A 21,239-nucleotide genomic window follows, 5' to 3' on the forward strand; every position below is an offset into this window, starting at 1 on the left:
ACATCAGATACATCCTAACCCTAATGTAAGGCTTAGCCATGATTGCAATTATAAGTAACATAAAGGGGGATGCAAAATGTCCATTCTAAACTTTTGAAACGGACAGGTGACAAAAGCGACCGACACAAGGCGCGGAATGAACAGCTGTGTGCGCACACTTGGGCAATCAAGCCACTGGCCCATGCGTAGTACAGCCAGGGGGTGTAAGACTGAGCAAGTGTGAGGAGCAATCCCTATTTGCGTCTGCGCTGGTTCCAAGTCCGAGTTTCCGCTGGGACATGCAGGACGTAGGGGACCGGTGCGCTTAACTTTTAAAACAGGTAGTTCGTAACTTTATATTTTAGTCCGCTGTCTATCTGTTGAGGAAAACAGACAGCCTTAAACAGTTTGGAGCGGTTTAGGAACTAACTAAATAGTAAGTGGATGTTATTTCCTATCGCAGATTCAGCTCATCGGCTGAAATTAAAATCTGGGACAGCTATTCTTTCTATATATATTTAATGTGGAAACTGAGTTAAAATTTTGGTTTTCGGTATGTAGAACGATTCCTTGGGTTCAATGGATGTTCTCAAGTGTAGAATCTCAATCTTTTACTTACCCAAATTTAACAAAACTCGAAGCTAAAAAACCTACAATCATGCGCAAGTGGAGACCAAAATGGAGGCCAACTGAGCATTTGGGTAAAACGAATGGAGGAAGGATGTAAAATGTAAAAGAGGTAGAATGCCCTCTTTCGGTGATTTTTAGGAAAAGAACCAAGAGCAAGCTTTTAAAATTAATGTATATATTTTCTTCCAGAACTTTTTTCCTTCATTTCTGATTTCAAATTTTCTTTCGTCTGCAGTTTATCAGAGAGTGAAACAATCGTTATTTATATTTTAAAACGTAATTAATTAGCATATATTTTACCAGAATGTCAAATATATATTTAAGAGAATTAAATAAATACATCTACAAAATTTTATCATATACTTGGAAATTTATTTTTGTAATGTAAAATAATCGAAATAAAGCAGTTTTATTAGAGATGTAAGAAACCGGGCTCAATATTAAACTTAACATTTAGTCTGCACATAAAGATGGGTTATCCTGTCCAAAGTATTAGGATACACCAGTGTTGGAATGATTTTGTAATTTTAAATTATTCATCAAATTAATTAAATAAAATATGACGATATTCATTGCTTGGTGGATAAATGATTTTTTGCCTTCACTTAATTATGCTCTTAGTAAAAAAATGGCTACACTAAAAATGAAGTCTGAATTCAGTTTAACTGCAATATAAGTAAAGATAACCACAACTTTCTTAACCTCAGAACAAACACACTGCATAATATTTTATAAACTGTTTTCTAAGTATTCACTGAATACTTAGAAAGCATTATTATATTATATAACATATTCTTTCTAGAAAATTTGGAATTTATTATTTGGAGGTGTAATATAATAATAATATATCAGGTATATTTAAAACGCCACTTTATTTATTTTATTCATCCTATGTTGGAATAATTATATAGCATATTAGAAAAATAAATATAAATATAAACTTCAACACAAAATTCATAAAGCAATAAAGTTCTTACATAAAGAAACAATAGGTATTGGAGTTAGTTTACTAACACTGGATGGATTATTATTATAAACTCTGGCCAGAAAATTAACAGCCAGAATTATTATTAAAAATACTTTTAGAAAATGGGACTGATAATAGTCTCCCAAACAATATTACATCAGAAGAATTGAAGCATTAAAAGAAATTTAAAATGAAAAATCACCAGAAGAAGAAAAGATCCTGATAGAACTTATAAATTATACAAGTAATATATTTATAATTTAACCCAAGATTTCTTACTTTAATGAACAAAATATATAACACTAGAAGATTACCCACTGACTGGAACCATGCAATGGTGATTCACATTTTTAAGAAAGGAAGTAAATGTGACAACTAATAATAGTTGAAGAATAAGTTTATTAAACACAGACGATAAGGTAATATGCCAAAATACTGAAGAATCAACCATATACTAAAAACAAATATAACTGAAGAACAGAGTGGTTTGGAACACTTTTTCTGTTTTTCATCCCCTACTAGAAGAATTATATTAGTAAACTGGAAAAAGAAATATATATCACAACCCAAAATTCATGAAGCAACAAAGTTCTTACAATCAAAGAGAGAGAGTTTTGAGAATAGGTAACCAATAATGGATAGATTATCCACTGAGGATAATCTACAAAAAACCTGTATATAAATTGAATTTGACATATATTGTTTTATTATTAATCTTGTGAAAAGACTAACACTATGGCATTCGAAAGAAATATGCCCATCCAAATTAAAATAGTAATAGACAATAAATAATTGAACAAAGTCAATAATTTTAATTATTTAGGCTATAAATTAAGTTACTATGAAAATTTAGATATTTCTGACAAAATGAACAAATTCTTCAAAGTAAATAGAATAAACAAAACATTAAGGCCAGCAAGGCCTTAAATCATTATGCAAAAAAAAATGCATAATGTTTTAACAAAATCATTATATGTCTGTAGAGCATGGACAATAAGTCAAAGAGATAAAAGGATATCACTGTAGGCAAATATGAAATATATATGAAAAGAACAGCAAGTTATACAACACTAGATAAAAAGATAAATGAAGACATACTGAAAGAACCAAATCAAACACCAATAATGGAAACAACAGAAAAATACAAAGAAACAGAGGCATTACTGCCCTCAGTGAAGGGTGATTATCATTCATATATTTTGTGAAGGACACATGAAACACACTTTCCATTTACTCTATAGATTAAAGTTGCATTGATTTTCTGGTGGAGATTTTAAAATTCCTTCAATTCTATATATACATCCAATCCTGGAATAGCAAGTTGGTGTGTTCAAAACCTTCATGGTAAGTGCTTTTCAAAATTACTATTGAAAAGTTTTATATTGTAATTTGTATAAAGGTCTCCATTTCCCACCAACAATCTTTTGTAGGTGAGATAGTAAAAAAAAAAAAAAAATCTTTTTTGGGTACATATTTTATGAACATCATCTATTTTATATATATATATATATATATATACACACACACACACACAGGGCCGTCACCAGATTAGATTGCACCGTGAGGCAAACAATTAAATATCGTCCCTGATGGATTATAAAACAAAAATATAAGAAACTCCAGTTGATATTTTGTTTTTATTACAAGAGAAACATTAATGCAAAACAATTACATAATAATATTAATTAAATGTTTGCTTTACAGGGATATTGCAGAATAAAACTGTTTATAAGCTCTTCGAAATTTAAATTATAAGCTACGTCCACCGCTGTCAACATAGTTGCTAGACCAACCAATCTTACTTAGGTCATCGCAATGCTAACAGGAATTGTTAGCATAGCGACGGCGCCTACCGCAATATGGCTGAACAAGCACCCTTATTAAGCCACACCGTGAGGCAGGCTGCCTCTATGCTACACCCTGTCGATGGTACTGTGTGTGTGTATATATATATATATATATTTTTTTTTTTTTTTTTTCCTGGGTATTCTATACATAAATTCACCATCCTATGTAAGACTTGTATACCAGCATATTATTTCTGGTCAACTCTCTGGATAGTATAATAATGTACTTACCACCTTACAAAACACAAGCTACAGGGGCTGATAGTCTGATGTAAAAGATAAAGAGATAAAACTGAAATGCATACCATAATGGCAATCACTCATAAATTTTATTATCGTTATAACAGATCTCCATGGGGTCAGTAGATTCATCATGGAAGGTATACTCAGTGAGAAATATACTTATTATATTGATGTTAATTTGTACATCAATAATATAGGAAATGATTTGATGGAAATATTGAGTTGTTTGCTGATTATGCAAAACTGAGAAGAGTGATAGTAAGTGAAGGTAATGTAGAGATCTTACAGGATGATTTAAGTAGACTAGCAGTATGGTCAAAGGTAAATGGCTGCCAGTTTAATGTGGCCAAGTATAAGGTGATGCATTTGAAGAAGATATCACTATATATTGATGGAACTGAACTGCAAGAAACAAGGACTTGGGATGATTGTGGACAGGGAGTTGAAGTTTAGAGGGCATATTTTGAAGGTAGAGATGCACATCAGATTATGTGATTGTTGAAGAACATGCTAACAAGCAGAAATTGAGAAGTTATTGTTCCCTTTTATATGGGAACAATAACTTTAATAAAGATGCATCTGGACTACTACACACAGATCTGGTCACCCAAATTCTGTGGGGATGAAGAAGTGGTGGAGAGGATCTAGAGGCAAATGACAAAGATTGTGGAAGGTGAATGGAATGCTCCCTCAGAGACCTTCAATCTATTCTCCCTGAGAACAGATTGAAGGTCTCTGAGCTTCCATCTGTTGAAGTTCAGAGACCTGTTCAGTCTGATCTTCAAACTGAAAAACTAACTGATAGGCAGAAAAGAACAGATGTGATAGAGGCATATAAGTTATTAAATGGGTTTTATACAATTATTGAAGACTAAGTGCATGGCAGAAATGGAGAAAATGAGGCATCACCCATGAAAATTATGTAAAAGTGTGGTTGGCAAGGATGTTAGGACTAGAATTTTTGCTTAGAGGGTGGTGAATGGTTACCTTTATAATGATAATTTTACTGCATTTATAGTATTTTAATGCATTGAGTGAGCAAGTTCTCTGTGAGATCTAATAGGATGCTCTGAAAATGTCAAGATTCTCTAAACCTCTCCATAGCTTATAAAGCTTGAGATAGGTGATTTATTCAAAGAGATCCCATCTGTATCAAGCATAGAAGAATCCATAGGGTTGATGATTATCAAGTAATAGACTTCTGCTAATGAAGTCTATTACTTAAACTAATGCAATAATCAAAGCACTTCAGAATCAGGGAGTTCCTGGAGAATATATGGACCTCCTCCAGGCAATATACCTCACTGCAACAGCAACAATCCAACTTCACACAAGTAGCAATAAAATATCAATTAAAAGGTGTCCGACAAGGAAACTCTTTATCACCCAAAATCTTTACAGCAGTCCTTCAAGAAATATTTAATAATATAAACTGGACAAACCTTGGTATAAAAATTAATAACAGAAACTTAACACACCTAAGATATACAGATGATATCATAAATTTCTGCAAACACTCCAGAGAGTGCGTCCACTGGGTGGCAGATAGGGGAGTCCACCATATGTGTGTGTATGGTGGGGTGGTCCGAATATACTGAATAAGGACTCATGGACCAACAGGGCCATAAGAGAGAGCACGTCCCCTGGGTGGCAGATAGGGGAGCCCACCATATGTGTGTGTGTATTGGTGGGGTGGTCCGAATATACTGAATAAGGACTCGTGAACCAACAGAGCCATAAGGGGCAATCATCTTGATTGTAAGGGAAGTGGCACTCCCATGGACCACTAGCTGGATCTATCCTCTTCTTCTTCTACTTTAGGAAGATCCACTCACTTTAATCTTTCCTATAAGGCCTTATCAGCCAACTCTTCTTATTTTACGAACCTTATGCTATTAGAGTACTCGAGGGCCATGGGATCTTTTCATTTCTGGCCTTACAACTATGCCCTCTCTATAAACCTTACTATAATTCTACTATAATCTGCTCTTTCCCCCTTCAATATACCCTATTCCTTCTATGGGTTTAAATTTGGAAGAAGGCTAGTTCAGAAGCCTTAAGGTAGCAGCCCTACCACTGAACTATTCCATCGTCAGGCTAGTCCCCTGACATGGAGAACATAATTCTACTTGTAAGCTGACAGAAAAAGATAATCAGATTGAATCTATGGAAAAGGTAAAACAAAAATGGAAACGACAAAATATAATACACATAGCAAACTGGAATGTAAGAGGAATAGCATATAAAGAAATAGAATTAGACCAACTATTAAATGAAAGAAATTTTAAAATAGCAGTAATTGCTGAAACAAAAAAGAAATTAAAAGGAACTATGAGAACTGAAAATTTGAATGTGATATACAGTGGAGGTGACAGAGACCAAAGAGCACAAGCAGGAGTCATGATTTGAATTTATAACTCCCTTTCAAAACAGTTAAAACATTATAAATTATGGAATGAAAGAATAATAGAAGCTATAATAAAAATAGATAGAGGTTATTTAACAATAATTGGTTTATATGCCCCAGAAGAAAGAAGAGAACAGGATAATATTGATTTTTATAATCAGCTACAAAACATATATAATAAAATAAATAAAAATGATTACATAATTTTAGCAGGAGACTTAAATGCAAGAATTTGAAACACGAAAATTAATAATAATATAGGAATACACGGAGAACATACTCTAAACAGGAATGGTAAAAAATTGATTGACTTTGTAGTTTATAATAAACTAAAAATAATGAATTCCTTCTATAAACATAAAGACATACATAAATATACTTGGGAAGCAAGAGGATGGAAATCATTATTAGATTACTTCATATTAAATGAAAAAACATCAAAATTTTCACTAGATGTTAGAGTTCACAGAGGATATGAAATAAGCAGTAACCACTTCCTTGTTAAAATAAAATTAAGATTACCGCCTAAATGGCTACAAGTAACAAGAACAGAAAGAAAATTTGAAACATTTGTTTATAAAACTAGACTATTGAATGACAAAAATGTACAATGGCTATATGAACAAAGAATTAACCAATATCTAGATAAAATAAAACAAAATGAAGAAATAGAAATAGAATGTCTTAATATAAAAACAATACTAAATGCAGCAGCAAATGAAAGCTTAGGAAAGACCAAAAAATTCAATAAAAGGAAAAAACTAAAGATCTGGGATGATACTATTAAGGAAATAATCAAAAAGAAAAAAGAAGGCTATCACAAATGGTTAAGCAGTAAAAGATTAGAAGATGAAATAGAATATAAAAGAATAAGAGCCATAGCTAAAAGAAAAGTCAGAAAAAGACAGAGAGAATCATGGAACACATTTGTTTCTAATTTAGAACATGATTTATATGAAATAAGACCCAATGTATATAAGATTTTGAAACACTTAAAAGCAGATATGAAAGAAAACATAAAATTAAACACCGAATTGAAATTAGAAGAATTTCTAAATTACTACACAGAATTGTGGACAGACGAATATTTTAAAAAAGACAACTGGCAAACAATTAACAAAAATGAAAAGGAAATAACTAAAGAAGAATTAGAAATCAGCCTGAAAGAAATGGAAAATCACCTGGAGAAGATAAGCTAGGTTCAGAACTATATAAATACGCAGGAACAAAACTCAAACAAAGACTCTTTTAAAGAAAATTTATTCAACTGGTAATCCCCCAACAGAATGGAAAAAAGCAATTGTGATTCCTATCTTTAAAAAGGTAATAGAGATGACCCTAAAAACCATAGAGGTATCAGTATACTAAATTCCTGTTACAAAATATATAGCAGAATCTTAAATAGCAAACTAATGAAATATTCCGAAAACTTTATTTTAGAAGTACAGAATGGATTTAGAAAAGGACGATCATGTTTAGACCCAGCCTTTTGCCTAAAATTAATAATAGAGAAAAGAAGAGAATACAATTTAGAAACACATACTGCATTTATTGACTTTGAAAAAGCATTTGACAAAGTTAAAAGCAACATATTATTTAACATATTAAAAGAAAGACAAATACCAAATAATATCCTAAAAGCTATCACAAGTATATATATATGAAAATAATCAAATACAAATAAGATTAAATCACGAGCTATCATATACGAGAGAGAGAAACCAAGGGGTCCGACAGGGATGTCCCCTCTCAGCAACTCTTTTTAATATTTACTTAAATGAAATAATAATAAAATGGAATAAAAATTTACATCAGGGAATTAAACTTTCTCCTACAGTAAACTTAAACACTCTCTTCTTTGCCGACGACCAAATAATAATTACAAATTCTGAAGATAACTTACAGAAAGCTATTTTAGATCTAAATGAGATATCCAAAGATTATGGTATGATAATATCAACAGAAAAATCAAAAACTATGGCCTTTAAAGGACAAGATCCAGCAAGAACTAAAATAGTAATAGATAACAAGATCTTAGAACAGGTGAATTCATTTAACTACCTAGGATCTATGATCACATATGAAAATGAAAAAGATATAAACATAAAAATTGCAAAATATTTAAAAATAACAGGTGTAATTAATTCTATATTTAAACCAAACCTAGTTCAAAAACAAAGCAGACTAAAAGTATACAATACATTAGCTCTACCAGTCTTAATGTATGGAAGCAAAATCTAAACCAAAAATCAGTAATAGAAAAAATTAAAAATATAAATGGATGGAACACGTTCAAAGAATGAAAACAGAATGATTACCAAAACAAGCCTTAAAGTACAAGCCATTAGGAAAAAGAAAACCAGGATGTCCTCTTAAACGCTGACTTCTAAGGCCAGAACAGGCCATGCTAGGCCTAAATCCTTGATACGCATGATGATGATGATGATTCCAGAAGACCTTAATATAATGATAGAAGACCTATATCATGAAAGCAAAAAAGTCGGTCCAAAGATAAACAGAGAAAAAATTAAAGTCATGTTTAATCATTTTGTAACACCAAAAAACAGTAATAGAAAATAATTTCTTGGAAAGAGTCTCTTCATATACATACTTAGGTCATCTCACTGATCTAAACTGTGGACTCCAAAAGGAAATAAATAGGAGAGTTCAACTTGCCTGGAGTGCATTCAGAAAATTGAAAAGCATTTTTCAAAAGTGTATACTTCCAGTCATCTCATATGGTTGTACTTGGTTGCTAACAAAAGCACTGGCAAATAAATTAACAACTCAAAGAAAAATGGAGAGGTTGATGCTAGGCATCACATTAAAAGATAAGAAGCCAGACTCGCATCACTGACATCATTCTTCACCACAAGCGACTAAAATGGAAATGGACCGAACATCTATCCAGAAGAGAAGATGAGTGATGGACCCCCATACTAACGAACTGGATTCCTAAAGAAGGGAAATGAGGCCGAGGATGTCCTAAAAGAAGGTGGAGTGATGGATTGTCAAATTTTGTTGGTGAAAATTGGTCAACCATTGCCAAGAACAGAGAAAGGTGGAAAGAACTGGAGGAGGCCTTCATCCAGCAGTGGACAGAAAATGGCTAGAAAGAAGAAGAAAGACTTCTGCTATTGATGGGTTTTCAGTTCTTTTTAAGATGACTGAAATGTGATATTTCAACAATAGGCTTTATTTTTCTTTTAAAGAATACACTGAGTTCCAAGATATAAGGTGGATACTAGTAGAATAATACTTTTTTGAGTTGGAAGATACAATTTGAACTGAAGGATTTTTGTAGCCTAGACTAGTAACACTCCTCCATATTTTTTTTTGGCCAATGATTAAAGAAGACATAGTACATTACATGGTGTGTAGTTTGCTTATTATTTGGTAACCTCCAGAGTCAACAGACTCATCATGTTACCACCACTATTATTACACGGGCACCACCATGGTGTCTGCACTCATTGATGGAGGTCCTAAACATATCTTCGAACACTAATCACTTTACACAACACTTGTTCATATTTTTCTTTGAACTCATTGACCAACAAAGCACTCACAACTTGAGTGACTGGCTCTGGCAACCCATTCTGCTTATTTGCTGCTCTCCAAGCAAAAAATGTGGGCCTCACACTCCTCATGCCCTTGCTAATCACACTCTTGCTTACTTTCCAGGGATGACCCCGACTTGTTCTCCCACTAGTTGCATACTGAACAATTTCTTCTGTACCATTCCTATAAAAACCTTAAGTTATTTATATGTCACTATCACATCTTCCCTTTTCTGCCAATCAGCTGATTTCTGTAACCAACCAAACTTTAATCTATTCTCAATAAGACCTTTCCATAGACCTGCCACCATCTTGGACACTCACCTCTGGATCCTTTCCACCTCTTCCTTATCCCAAGAAACCCAGGCAGTCAGTCTGTGCACAATAGTCCAGATGGCCCATATCAAAGTGCAATAACTTCTTTATCTCTGACAGTGTGTTCTTCAATAACCAGGTAACCATATAAGCTGTTTTAGTCATTTGTGCAATATGCCTTCTAATTTTTAACTCACAGTCCACCAGCACCAGTTTGGTTGGTTACAGAAATCAGCTGATTTCTGTAACCAACCAAACTTTAATCTATTCTCATAAAGACCTTTCCATAGACCTGCCGCCATCTTGGACACTCACCTCTGGATCCTTTCCACCTCTTCCTTATCCCAAGAAACCCAGGCAGTCAGTCTGTGCACAATAGTCCAGATGGCCCATATCAAAGTGCAATAACTTCTTTATCTCTGACAGTGTGTTCTTCAATAACCAGGTAACCATATAAGCTGTTTTAGTCATTTGTGCAATATGCCTTCTAATTTTTAACTCACAGTCCACCAGCACCCCACATTCCTAGCTTCATCAACTTTCCTACAGCCCAATTCCATCAATGTAATACACAGCTGGTAATCTTTTTGTCCCAAAATGCATAGCATTTTGCACCTTGCCACATTAAACTGACATTCACTCTACAGGACTTCTTCAGCAAACACTGAATATTTCCAATATCATCAATATACAAATTAAATAGTGGCCCGAGCTCAAACAGACTGGTCAAAGGCACTGCCAAGTGCTTAGCATGTTCTTGTAATGTATAAAGTTATATGCTCCCCATAGCCGTATTCATATCAAGATTTTGCAGTATCCTATGCATCTCTAGTTCATCTACCTCTATTTCCACATAAAATAGAGGTAGATGAACCTCTGTCACATCTGTGCCTGCAATATCTTCATCTGGATGATACCCCTTTACAAAGAGATCGTAGTAACTCTCTTTTTTCTCTCAACTATTTCCTCTTGTCATTCACTTCCCTGCCATCAGCATTCATCAGAGTTATCCTGTGATAGCCATTTTTCTATTTACTTGCTGCATAGCAAAAGAACTCTTTGGGATTTCCTTTGGCCTACTCAGCTAATTTCCTCCAATTTTTCCTTTACTATGCTAGTCCCCTTTTGGCCATGCTTTGCACTGTTGAGCTTGCTGATCAGCTTTCTCTTTAAATTTCTTCCACAATGTTTTCTTGCAGCTGCTTAATGTTACTATTCATCTGTTTAACTCACATTTGATTTCCTCCTGACTCTAGGTCTACTGCCTTCAAGCACCCTTTATCATTTCCAACATACTACTAACATCCAACTCTTGCCATTTCTTGTGCCATGGTACTGCACCAAGCAGTTTGTCAGAATTATTAGCTCTATAATTTCACACATGCCTCCTCTTAACTGAAAATTACACATATTTAGCCACAATATATTCTGGGGAATATATGACTAAAAGTAAATATCTCATACAAAGCAAAGTTAATTGTGTATTTATGACAGGGATTTAAAAAAGAAAAGAACTCAAACTATTTGAAGTGTGTAATTTATGGGGATTGTACTGCTTAATGTACAACATTCTGGTAAATTAAAAAAAAAAAGTTGAATGTTATTCCCCATTCCATGCTGTTAGAGCTCAGCATGGGACAGGACCTCCAGAGTGTCATGGATTTATTGACTGGCATCACTTGTAGTAACAGTGTAGGAATGTGCTTCTAAGATTAAGCAGACATTCTGGTAAAGGCAGTATGGAAATGTTATAAGGTGAGAGGTAATATTCAGTTACATAAAGATAACCTTGACAATTTTCTTCTGTATTTGGAGGCAGCTTGAAGTAATAGCATGGAATGGGGAATCAGATGAAAGGAGATCAATGCTGCTTGCTATGTTCTAAAGGTTAGAAGACTAAACAGATCATAATGGATGATTAGATCTAGATGGTTAATTTGGAAACCCTGTATAATAAAGACTTCCAGTGGCTTGAAGAAGTTTTGTATTTAGTTCTAGTAAATACAAAACTTCTTCAAGCCACTGGAAGTCTCTATTATGCAGGATTCCGAAATAATCTTCCAATGGATCCCATTCCATGTGGGATTAAAGGGGAACAAAACTGCAGATGAAGTAGCAAAAATGGCCGAAACATCAAGTGATACCACAGATTTCGATCTTTTTAAAACCACCCAAAAAGAAAACATAAAAAGAACAATTCTTCAAGACATGACTCACCACTGGTACTCAGCAAAAATTCCAAGAGCTACCATCAACTCCAAGTTTAATCGCAGTGCCACTACCATGATCTCTCATCTCAAGACCGGCCACACAGGACCAATCAAGTATAGCAATGGCATAAAAGTCTTACCCAACTGCAAAATCTGTAACATCAAGGAAGCATCACCAATTTGCATTGTGAACTCTATAACATCCCACAAAAGGTGCTGTATAAAATACATGAACTTGGCCTCTATGATCTGATGTAATAATACCATGGAATAATAAAAATAAATAAAATAAATTATGCAGGATAACATTCTCACACCAGGTGACGAAATTCACCTACTACCCTAAATGTTTAACCCTCTATTGCCCAAATTAATTATTGTGATTAAAAAAATTACATATACTTACAGATAGTTTAATACTAAACTACTGAACACATACTGTATATGGTGAAATTTTACATTACTAAATTTCAATTTTTCCAAAATAGATCTGTGACTTGGAAGTCACACTAGGCAGTTCTAACCCAAGTACCACATTTACTACACACAATTGTCATTTTTGAGTTTCTCTTATAAAGAACAATATTATATAAGGTATTATGTGAGGAATACAGGAAAAAATTACAGTGAGATACTGAAAAAATGAAATGCTTAATTTTATTTAATTTTTTTTTTCAGAACTAATGCACCATACAATAAAAACAAAAATGTTCATCCCTTACTTAGTCAATCCTTTTTACATGTTCTACAACACCTAGTTGGTGAGAAAGTCTACAAAACAATTTGAATTGGGTATGAAACAAAGATGTATTTTGTGCACACAACTTTGGGTACACCATTGCACCAAGCTTTTTTGCAGCACCCCCTTTTTTCGGTAAACTGAGGCCAGTGGCTCAAGTCATTTTTTCTAACACCTTTTTCAGGGACTGGTGTCATAGGTCCCTTCTTCATCTGAATTTATATCTCCAAGAGAAGATGAGCTTTCTTGTTTCTTCTGAACCTTCTTATTTTCCATGCACAGACATGCAGCTACAGATGCCTTGAAGTCTAGGAGGCTCAGCTGGTCTTTCTTTTACTTTACAGGCTGTGTGCAATCCTTTCTATATAGGAGGGAAGGAAGCTTCCTTTCCACTGTTGAATGGGTCAAGTAGAGCAGCAAGTAACTTTCTTCAGTCAGAACTGTCATCATTCATTTCACTGTCCATAGAGTCATCTTCATTTTCACTGAGTTATCTATCAACACCATCTTCATCATTATCATCATCATTCTCAGGGATAATAATAGGCATAGCATTGTTACCCATATTAATATTTACTTTGTCATCCTCACTGTCTGAAGCCAGTACAAAATCTTCAGATTCATAACCAGAAATTGATCTTATTTGAACATGCTCCTGCTCATTTTTCTTTCTTCTATAAAATGTTTTTAATCCATGACTCTGTAACATAAAGTATGGTTATGGTTCTATTAATGCCCAGTGATACTTGAAAGTCACAAACCTAATTATTATTATGTGACACCTCCAGGTGTCATGTAATAATAATAACTGCTACCATCATCATCATCAGCACAGACAATCACAAGCATCTATGCCCATGGCGGGATTCGAACCCACAGCCTTTTGGCTGGAGAGCAGATACGCTAACCACTCGCCAACCAGGCCTGCTAAAATTTTTTTGGGCTCTCCAGAATTTGAACCCAGGACCTCTCGCACCCAAAGCGAGAATCACACCCCCTAGACCAACAAGCCGTTAATCTCATTCATAAAAACAGTAATAACTTTCCTAAGACAATATTCATGTCATATTGAAGAATTATACTTACATTTGAGTTTATATATTTTTGTTTCTTACAAACATGAAGAATAAAGCTGTAAAATGGCATACAAACAAGGACTAAACAACATATGGCAGCAGTCCTGTACATACAGACTTCTAGTAGTATAAATATGTACTTTCTAGTATTGCCAACATATGTTACCAAGCTGCCATACTGTAGGTTACAAGTCACATTGATCAGGAATAACATTTATAATAGCAATAAAATAATGACAAAACTGGTTTGTGGCTTCAGACTTACAATGGGCAATAGAGGGTTAACAAGAGCTGATCTCCAGCTGTCATACTCATCTGGCATCTTTCCAACAGCATGGAATCAAGACTTTATCCAACCTGTCATAAAAAAAAAAGCGATAAAAGTTGGCCATTGAACTATTGTCCCATTGGCCTTACCTCAATACTTTTGAAAGTAATGGAGATCATCAGCAAACAGCTTCCTCACTACCTGGAGAAATATCAGTTGACTAGTAATCACTAACATGGATTTCACCATACTCATTCTACAGAATAAGAATAAGAAAGTAGAATCTGCCATTAACCACCAATTCTACTAGCCTTAACCAACTTTAGACACAGAGTACATAAAGATTTGGAGAAACTCATGGTTACTTTTGATGTTTCCAAGGCAGTTGATCATATCTGGCACTGAGGCCTTCTCACCAAGCTACCATCTTTTGGTTTGCCTCTTACTTTTGTGATTGAATTGCAATTTCCTCTCATCAGATTTCTTTATCAATACTGGAATACTTCAGGGTTCTGTACTCTCATCCATGTTCTTCCTCTTATACGTCAATCAATGACTCTAACTGCCAATCTTATCCCCCATAGTTTTGCTGATGACAGTACTGTTTATTCCTCATCTTCATTCAAACCTTGTGGTACTGAAATGATTCAGGATCTTCCATTACCAATGACTTAATATTGATTTCCTCACCATTTTCAAGTGGGGTGAAGATAACTTAATGAATTTCAATGCTATTAAAACTCAGTCCTGTGTTTATTACATGCTAGAAAGTTCCTACTTCACTCTCACTTACTTTGATAATGTTCCGATATCCTTTCAAGATCAATTCCCACTTTTTGGGCTGACTTTTATATCCATCTTATCCTGACACCAACATGTCATATACATAGCCTTGTCAGCCTCAAAAAAAAACTTATTCTTTTTCATTCATAACACCACCTCCTCTCTCTCTCTTGCTCATTTCCTATAAATCCCAGATATGACCAACTTTAGAATATTGTTCTATGGAGGAGGACGAAGATCTGCAATCAGACAAACATATACGATTTACATACAAAGTATATTTACTCTTAGAATTATATGGTTACAAAATCCAAGGATACTTAGAAGGTCGTGGATGCTTAAGGGTTTGTTAGAACCACTGATGATATAGAAAAGGGCAGTAGGTAATTCTTCTTTCACAGACTCCCTCCAGTTGCTTTCTCATAGATGTTCTGTTTCTACATTATGCCATTTTTTTTATAGGTACTTTTATGGTCTTTGCTCTACCAAACTAGTCACTTGCATTCCTCTGATCATATAAAGAAAATGAGCAGTCACTGATCAACATTACATCATATACTACAAGAAATTATATATTATATACTTGGTTTAATCGTTTATCCAAGTATGAGCAAACAAAGTTTGCACCTTAAGTATTTTCAGGGCTGGAGCAACTTGTATATAGAAGCTGATGACTTCACATATTTGCCTTAGTATCCCATAATGCAAAGCACTTATCCTTATGGGTATGTATAATGCTATGCATTAGGGGAAGGTTCACTACCCAGACTGGTTTCAACCTCTATTGAGGTCTCTTCAGTAGGAGCCAGACCCAGAGGTGATATTAAAGTTAACTGTTAACTGATGTGGCTTTGATGGATATCAGTCCCGCGGACTCCAATCCCTTCATCGCTATAAATGATTCTCGGCTTAAAGGAAGAAAGTTTTGAGCACTTGGCTCGCCCTATTTAGGACTGTGTTGAAAGATTTCAATCAGTGATCACGGCTGCCTCTGGGCGTTTTATGTTTCCATCTGTCTTTTTCATCGTAATCTGATGACTCACGAATGAGTAGGCTGGGATGGAATGATGCTTGAGTAAAGTACTTGGTTGCTATCTGGAGGTTAAGGTTGAAGTAATTCAGAAGTCATATTTTTCAAATACAAGTTGCCAAAAGGTTTCACACCTTATTATTAAAATACTCTGGATTAGAGATAGTTGTTGGGAGCTTTTCCACTTGGTTATATTATTATTATTTATTATTATTATTATTCAGGCCTCCATGGAGTCAAAAGACTCATCGTGGGAGGTCCTTCCTAAGAACATAAAGTCTGTCAAGACTCATCGAGGGGAGGTCCCCCTAAGAAACGCAAAGTCTATCATACCACTCCTTAAACTCATTGACTGTTCTCGCTCTCACTACTCCATCAGGCAATGCATTCCACGGTTCAACCACCCTCCACGCAAAGAAACTACTCCTCACCGTCTTGCTCACAGTTTCCTTTCATAACTTCCAGGGATGGCCTCTTCCCGCTGTTCAACCAAGCGAAAGAACTCCCCAGTGTCAACCCTGTAACCACCTCTCAACAGTTTAAAAGTCTCAATCATATCACCTCTCCTTCTTCTATCCACAAAACTCTGCAGTCCACATTCCCTCAGCCGATCCTCATAACTATCCTTGTACAGTCCCGAAACCATCTTTGTCATCCGTCTTTGTATCCTTTCCACAGTTAATTTATCCCCTTCAAATCCTGTGGGACCAAATCTGAGAACAATAGTCCAAGTGTGGTCTGATCAGAGACTTATACAACGGAATGATAACCACTCTTATCTCTGTAGGTCAGTGTCCTTCTCATAATTGCAGCAATCCTCTGTGTTACCTTCACCACCTTTGCAATATGTCCTGTAAACTTCAGGTTTCTATCAATCATCAACCCCAGATCTCTTGTCTCCCCTACTTCCTCCAGTATAACTCCTCCCATAGAGTATGCAGCATCCGATCAATGTTTCCCAAACCTCAAGACCTTACATTTTGCTGCATTAAACTGACAACCCCATTCATTTTCTCATCTATCTAGCTTATTCAAATCCTCTTGCAGGGCTGCTGCATCTGCACTATTACTAATAATCCTTCCCAGCTTCGCATCATCTGCAAACAACTGAATATCCCCTTGCAATCCACTGACAATGTCATTGATATAAAGGTTAAACAATATAGTACTGATTAACACCCACATCCCACAGGGCTCAGTACTGAGCCCTGTGGGACCCCACTTGTAACCTCTGCTTCCTTGAAACTGCTCCACCATACACAACTCTCTGATACCTATCAGACAGCCAATCCTGAATCCAGTTGACCAATCTAAATATCAGCTTATCATGTGGCACCCTGCCAAATGCCTTTGCTAAGGCTAGGAAAATGGCAGTATATGCCTTTCCCTCATCTAATGCTCTTGTAACTTCATCATAAAAGGATAGCATATTGCTAAAACAAGAGCACCCCTTCACAAATCCATGTTGACTCTCACAGATAACATTACCCTCATGTGCCCAATGCTGTATGCAGTCCTTCACTACTTTCTCCAAGATCTTACTAACTACTGATGACACACACAAACTGGCCTATAATTAGACACTTCCAGTCTGCTACTGCCCTTATGCAATGGCAGTATCTTACCTTCCTTCCATTCCATGGGCAGCTTTCCCACAGCTAGACTTTCATTGAAAAGCCAGGTTAAAGGCACTGTCAGTTCCTTAGCACATTCTCTCAAAACTCGTGGTGAAATACCATCCAGTCCCAAAGCTTTACTGACATCCAGAGTACTCAGTATCTGAAACACACTCTCCTCCTGTACCTCTAAACCTCAAACCAGCCCTATTCCTCTAGCATTAAAACTGACTCCTCTAGGATGAAATACTCCAATAAAGTGTTCATTGAACAATTCCACTATGTCCTCTGCATCAGTCACTCTATTCCCATTTTTATCCTACAATATCATTCTTCCACAGTCATTTCTCCTCCTACTGGCCACATAGCTAAAAAATTCCCTAGGATTTTCTTTGGATCTTAGGGCCAATCTCCTCTCATATTCCAGTTTCGCTTTCCTTACCACACTAGTCACTCTTCTGGCCTATGTCTTATATTCTTCATGCATCTTCTCTTCACCTGTCTCCTTATATATCTTCCATTGCCTCTTTTTCGCATGTAATTCCTGTTTAATATTGTTTGTCATCCAATTTACTCCAAATTTGTCCTCTTCTTCACTCATGGTATACAACTTACCATTGCTGCTAACAAATATTCTTTCACAATTTCCCACGCACTAATGATATCCATCCCGGCCTTCCAATTCTTCCCTCCATGAAACTTCCCGAAGTTGACATCTAAGACTATTATAATCACCTGCATTATAATTCCACATAAGTTCCCGTCTCTTTGATACTCCTGCATGTCTATTCATTTATAAATTTATACATTATAAATTAAAGATACCAAGAAATTATATACTTGGTTTAATCCTTTATCCAAGTGTGAGCAAACAAGGCAAGTGATGTGAAGTCATCAGCTTCAATATACGAGTTGCCCCAGTCCCAAAAATACTTCAGACACAAACTTTGTTTGCTTTATTTGGGATCCAAAGACAGTGAAGTCAACAGCCTTTATATACAAGTAGCTTAGTCATGAAGATACTTCATTTGTTTGCATAAACTTGGGTAATGGAATAAATAAGAGTATAATTTTTTGTTAAATATAATTGACTATGTTTTAATGTTCTTGAATGCTCTTCTGTATTTCTTCTAAAGACTAGTTAGATGTGCTCATGTGTTTATATTCTGAAGAAGATGCATGATAAAAGAAGTTTTGCTGAATATTACTATCTTGGAACATTTTGAGACAAAGAACTTGTTCTTCTTCATCAACTTTTGCAAGTTCAATACTGAAACTTAAATAATTTATTGTATGAATTTATTAAATAAATGGAATATAAATATATAATTTATTGTACACAAATAATTTTTTGTATTTAAAATTTTTTGTGCAAATACAGTGGCTATGTGCTTATGCTTACTATGATTTTTTTTTTAAATACATTTTTAAAAAATCCTGCTCAGATCCACTTGACTGCAGTTTTGTGAGGCATGTGAAATTTTTTTTTCAGTTGAAATGATTGGAATTTAATTTAATACAGTATTAAATTATATAATTGGGAGTGAAGCACTAAACCCACAAAATGTAATGCCATAAAATAATAGAAAATGTTACCTCAATATATTTTTCAAGCCCATCAAATTTTGATTCCCTTTTTTTTTGTATTATCTTTGTTAGAAAGAACAAAGCCACAAGAAACAACATATGAGGATATAAGAGTATAAATTACCTTCATAACTGCTACTATTATGTTCTTTCTTGTGGTTATATCAGTTGCTTTAATATATCATTTTTTTCTAGGTGTTTATCAGAACTTTCTGGACCTACTTGAACATTTGTATGGCTAGTATCACAGCAAAAAACTATTTAAAACAACATTCTGTGAGCAATCATCACACAACATTCCCATTCAAGAGGCTGCACTCTTTGAGTACTTGTAGATGTATGTGTTTTGGGATTTGGAAAATATAACACTTTTCATTATTAAATATCATATTTTAGTGATTCAGTTTGGTGAATTGTTTACCTAGTTATCTTGCACCCTCCCAAAAAAGAGTGATACTAGTAAAAGTAGAAAACTTGGATTTGAATATGAAACTTTTTATTATTGGACAAGTTGAAAAGGGTGAACATGTGTTGCCATTTAACATTTTGTTCATTTAAATTTGTTATAATTTTAAGGTGTTTTTTTTTTTTTTTAAATTAAACTGCAGTGAATAGTTGCAGTTATAAGTGCTTTGGTTGAGCAGACTTTCAAAAAGTACATTTTTGTTTAAATTTTTCAAATATTTTATTGAAGTCTAATATACAGCTTTGTTTATTTTTACATACATATTGTCTTGAAAAAGAACAGTATTATTTCCAGGCTACCATGGAGTCAAAAACTCATTGCAGGAGGTTAAATACTCACAGACCACAATATCTATATACAGGGTGTTCGGGATAAATTTGACAGTTTCGTAAGGAAAAAGAAATTCTTCTTTGTATCTATTAAATTTAATGAATTGACAAAAAAACATTACAGGCAGAGTTAATTACAATACTATCAACAAGATTTACTCAAAATAACCACCATTAGCATCGATCACAGCTTCAATTCTGCTTCGGAACCTCGAACAAGCTGATGCTACAGTCTCCCTGGGAAGGGCCGCAAAAACTGTTTTAATTTTATCCATTAACTGGGCTTTTGTATTACTGGAAGTGCGATTGGTGTCTTTTTCAACTGCGCCCCATACAAAATAATCCATGGGGTTAAGGTCTGGGGAGTTTGGAGGCCAAACATTTGGACTGGTGAAGTCGTAGAAATTTTCAGACAACTATTTTTGACTTTTCCCAGAGGTGTGGCAAGGGGCCGAATCCTGCTGCCATACATACGGCCTACCATTGGCTACCCTTGTTATCCAGGGCTTGACTACAGTTAGCAACTCCACGAACAAAGCCCGAATTCCAATGCCAGGGTTCTTCAACACCTGTTCCTGCAGATTTGCGAGGAATTCTGCTGTACGAACGCAATCAGATCGTCTGCTAGGGATCTTTCTTCTTGCTACATCCTCGTAGTCACCATTGCAAGTCTCTAGTTCATGCCTGATTGTTTTTACTGTATTCAGGGAGCATTGGGCAGCAGTCGTAATATCCTTATTTTGATGGCGGGCACGAATCATCATGATACAAGTTATTCTCTTCCATGATTCAGGTGGGTTCCAGCTATCCATCCTTTCTGACATCTTGTATATGAATGAAGAAGGGTCCAAACTTTTAAATGAAGAGAAGTGTGTGTTAATACATGTAACTTACGGAAAAATATAATTAATTATAAATATGTCAAATTTATCCCGAACACCCTGTATAATCATCCAATTATGTATTTTCTCTTGTCGATTATATCTGCATAGGTTTATACCAAAATAAATATTTTATGGTTGGTATGTGCATTAAATGTCATTTGCTTTTTACTCACGGATTCTTAGGGCATTATAGATGTATATTTACCAATAAATATATGTTGCATAGAGGACAAGAAATTTGCACATGCCTTTTTCTGGGTGCTGTGGCTTTTCTTTTTTCAGCATTGTCCAAATTACCATGTG

At 34.9% G+C, this 21,239-nt stretch overlaps 1 long non-coding RNA gene across 2 annotated transcripts in view; it reads left to right on the plus strand.

The window, feature by feature from the left end:
* Window positions 1–266: 266 nt before the first annotated feature.
* Window positions 267–21,239, plus strand: part of LOC150101946 (uncharacterized) — a 95,013-nt gene continuing 74,040 nt past the window's right edge. For both annotated transcript variants that reach the window (XR_016549007.1, XR_016549006.1), the window contains exon 1: window positions 267–415. This is a non-coding gene — a long non-coding RNA (uncharacterized LOC150101946). The remainder of the gene's footprint in view (window positions 416–21,239) is intronic.

This window comes from Typopeltis vanoorti, chromosome 11, assembly GCF_054136105.1.
Source record: "Typopeltis vanoorti isolate ZY-2024b chromosome 11, IOZ_Tvanoo_1.0, whole genome shotgun sequence".
NCBI classification, from domain to species: Eukaryota; Metazoa; Arthropoda; class Arachnida; order Uropygi; family Thelyphonidae; genus Typopeltis; species Typopeltis vanoorti.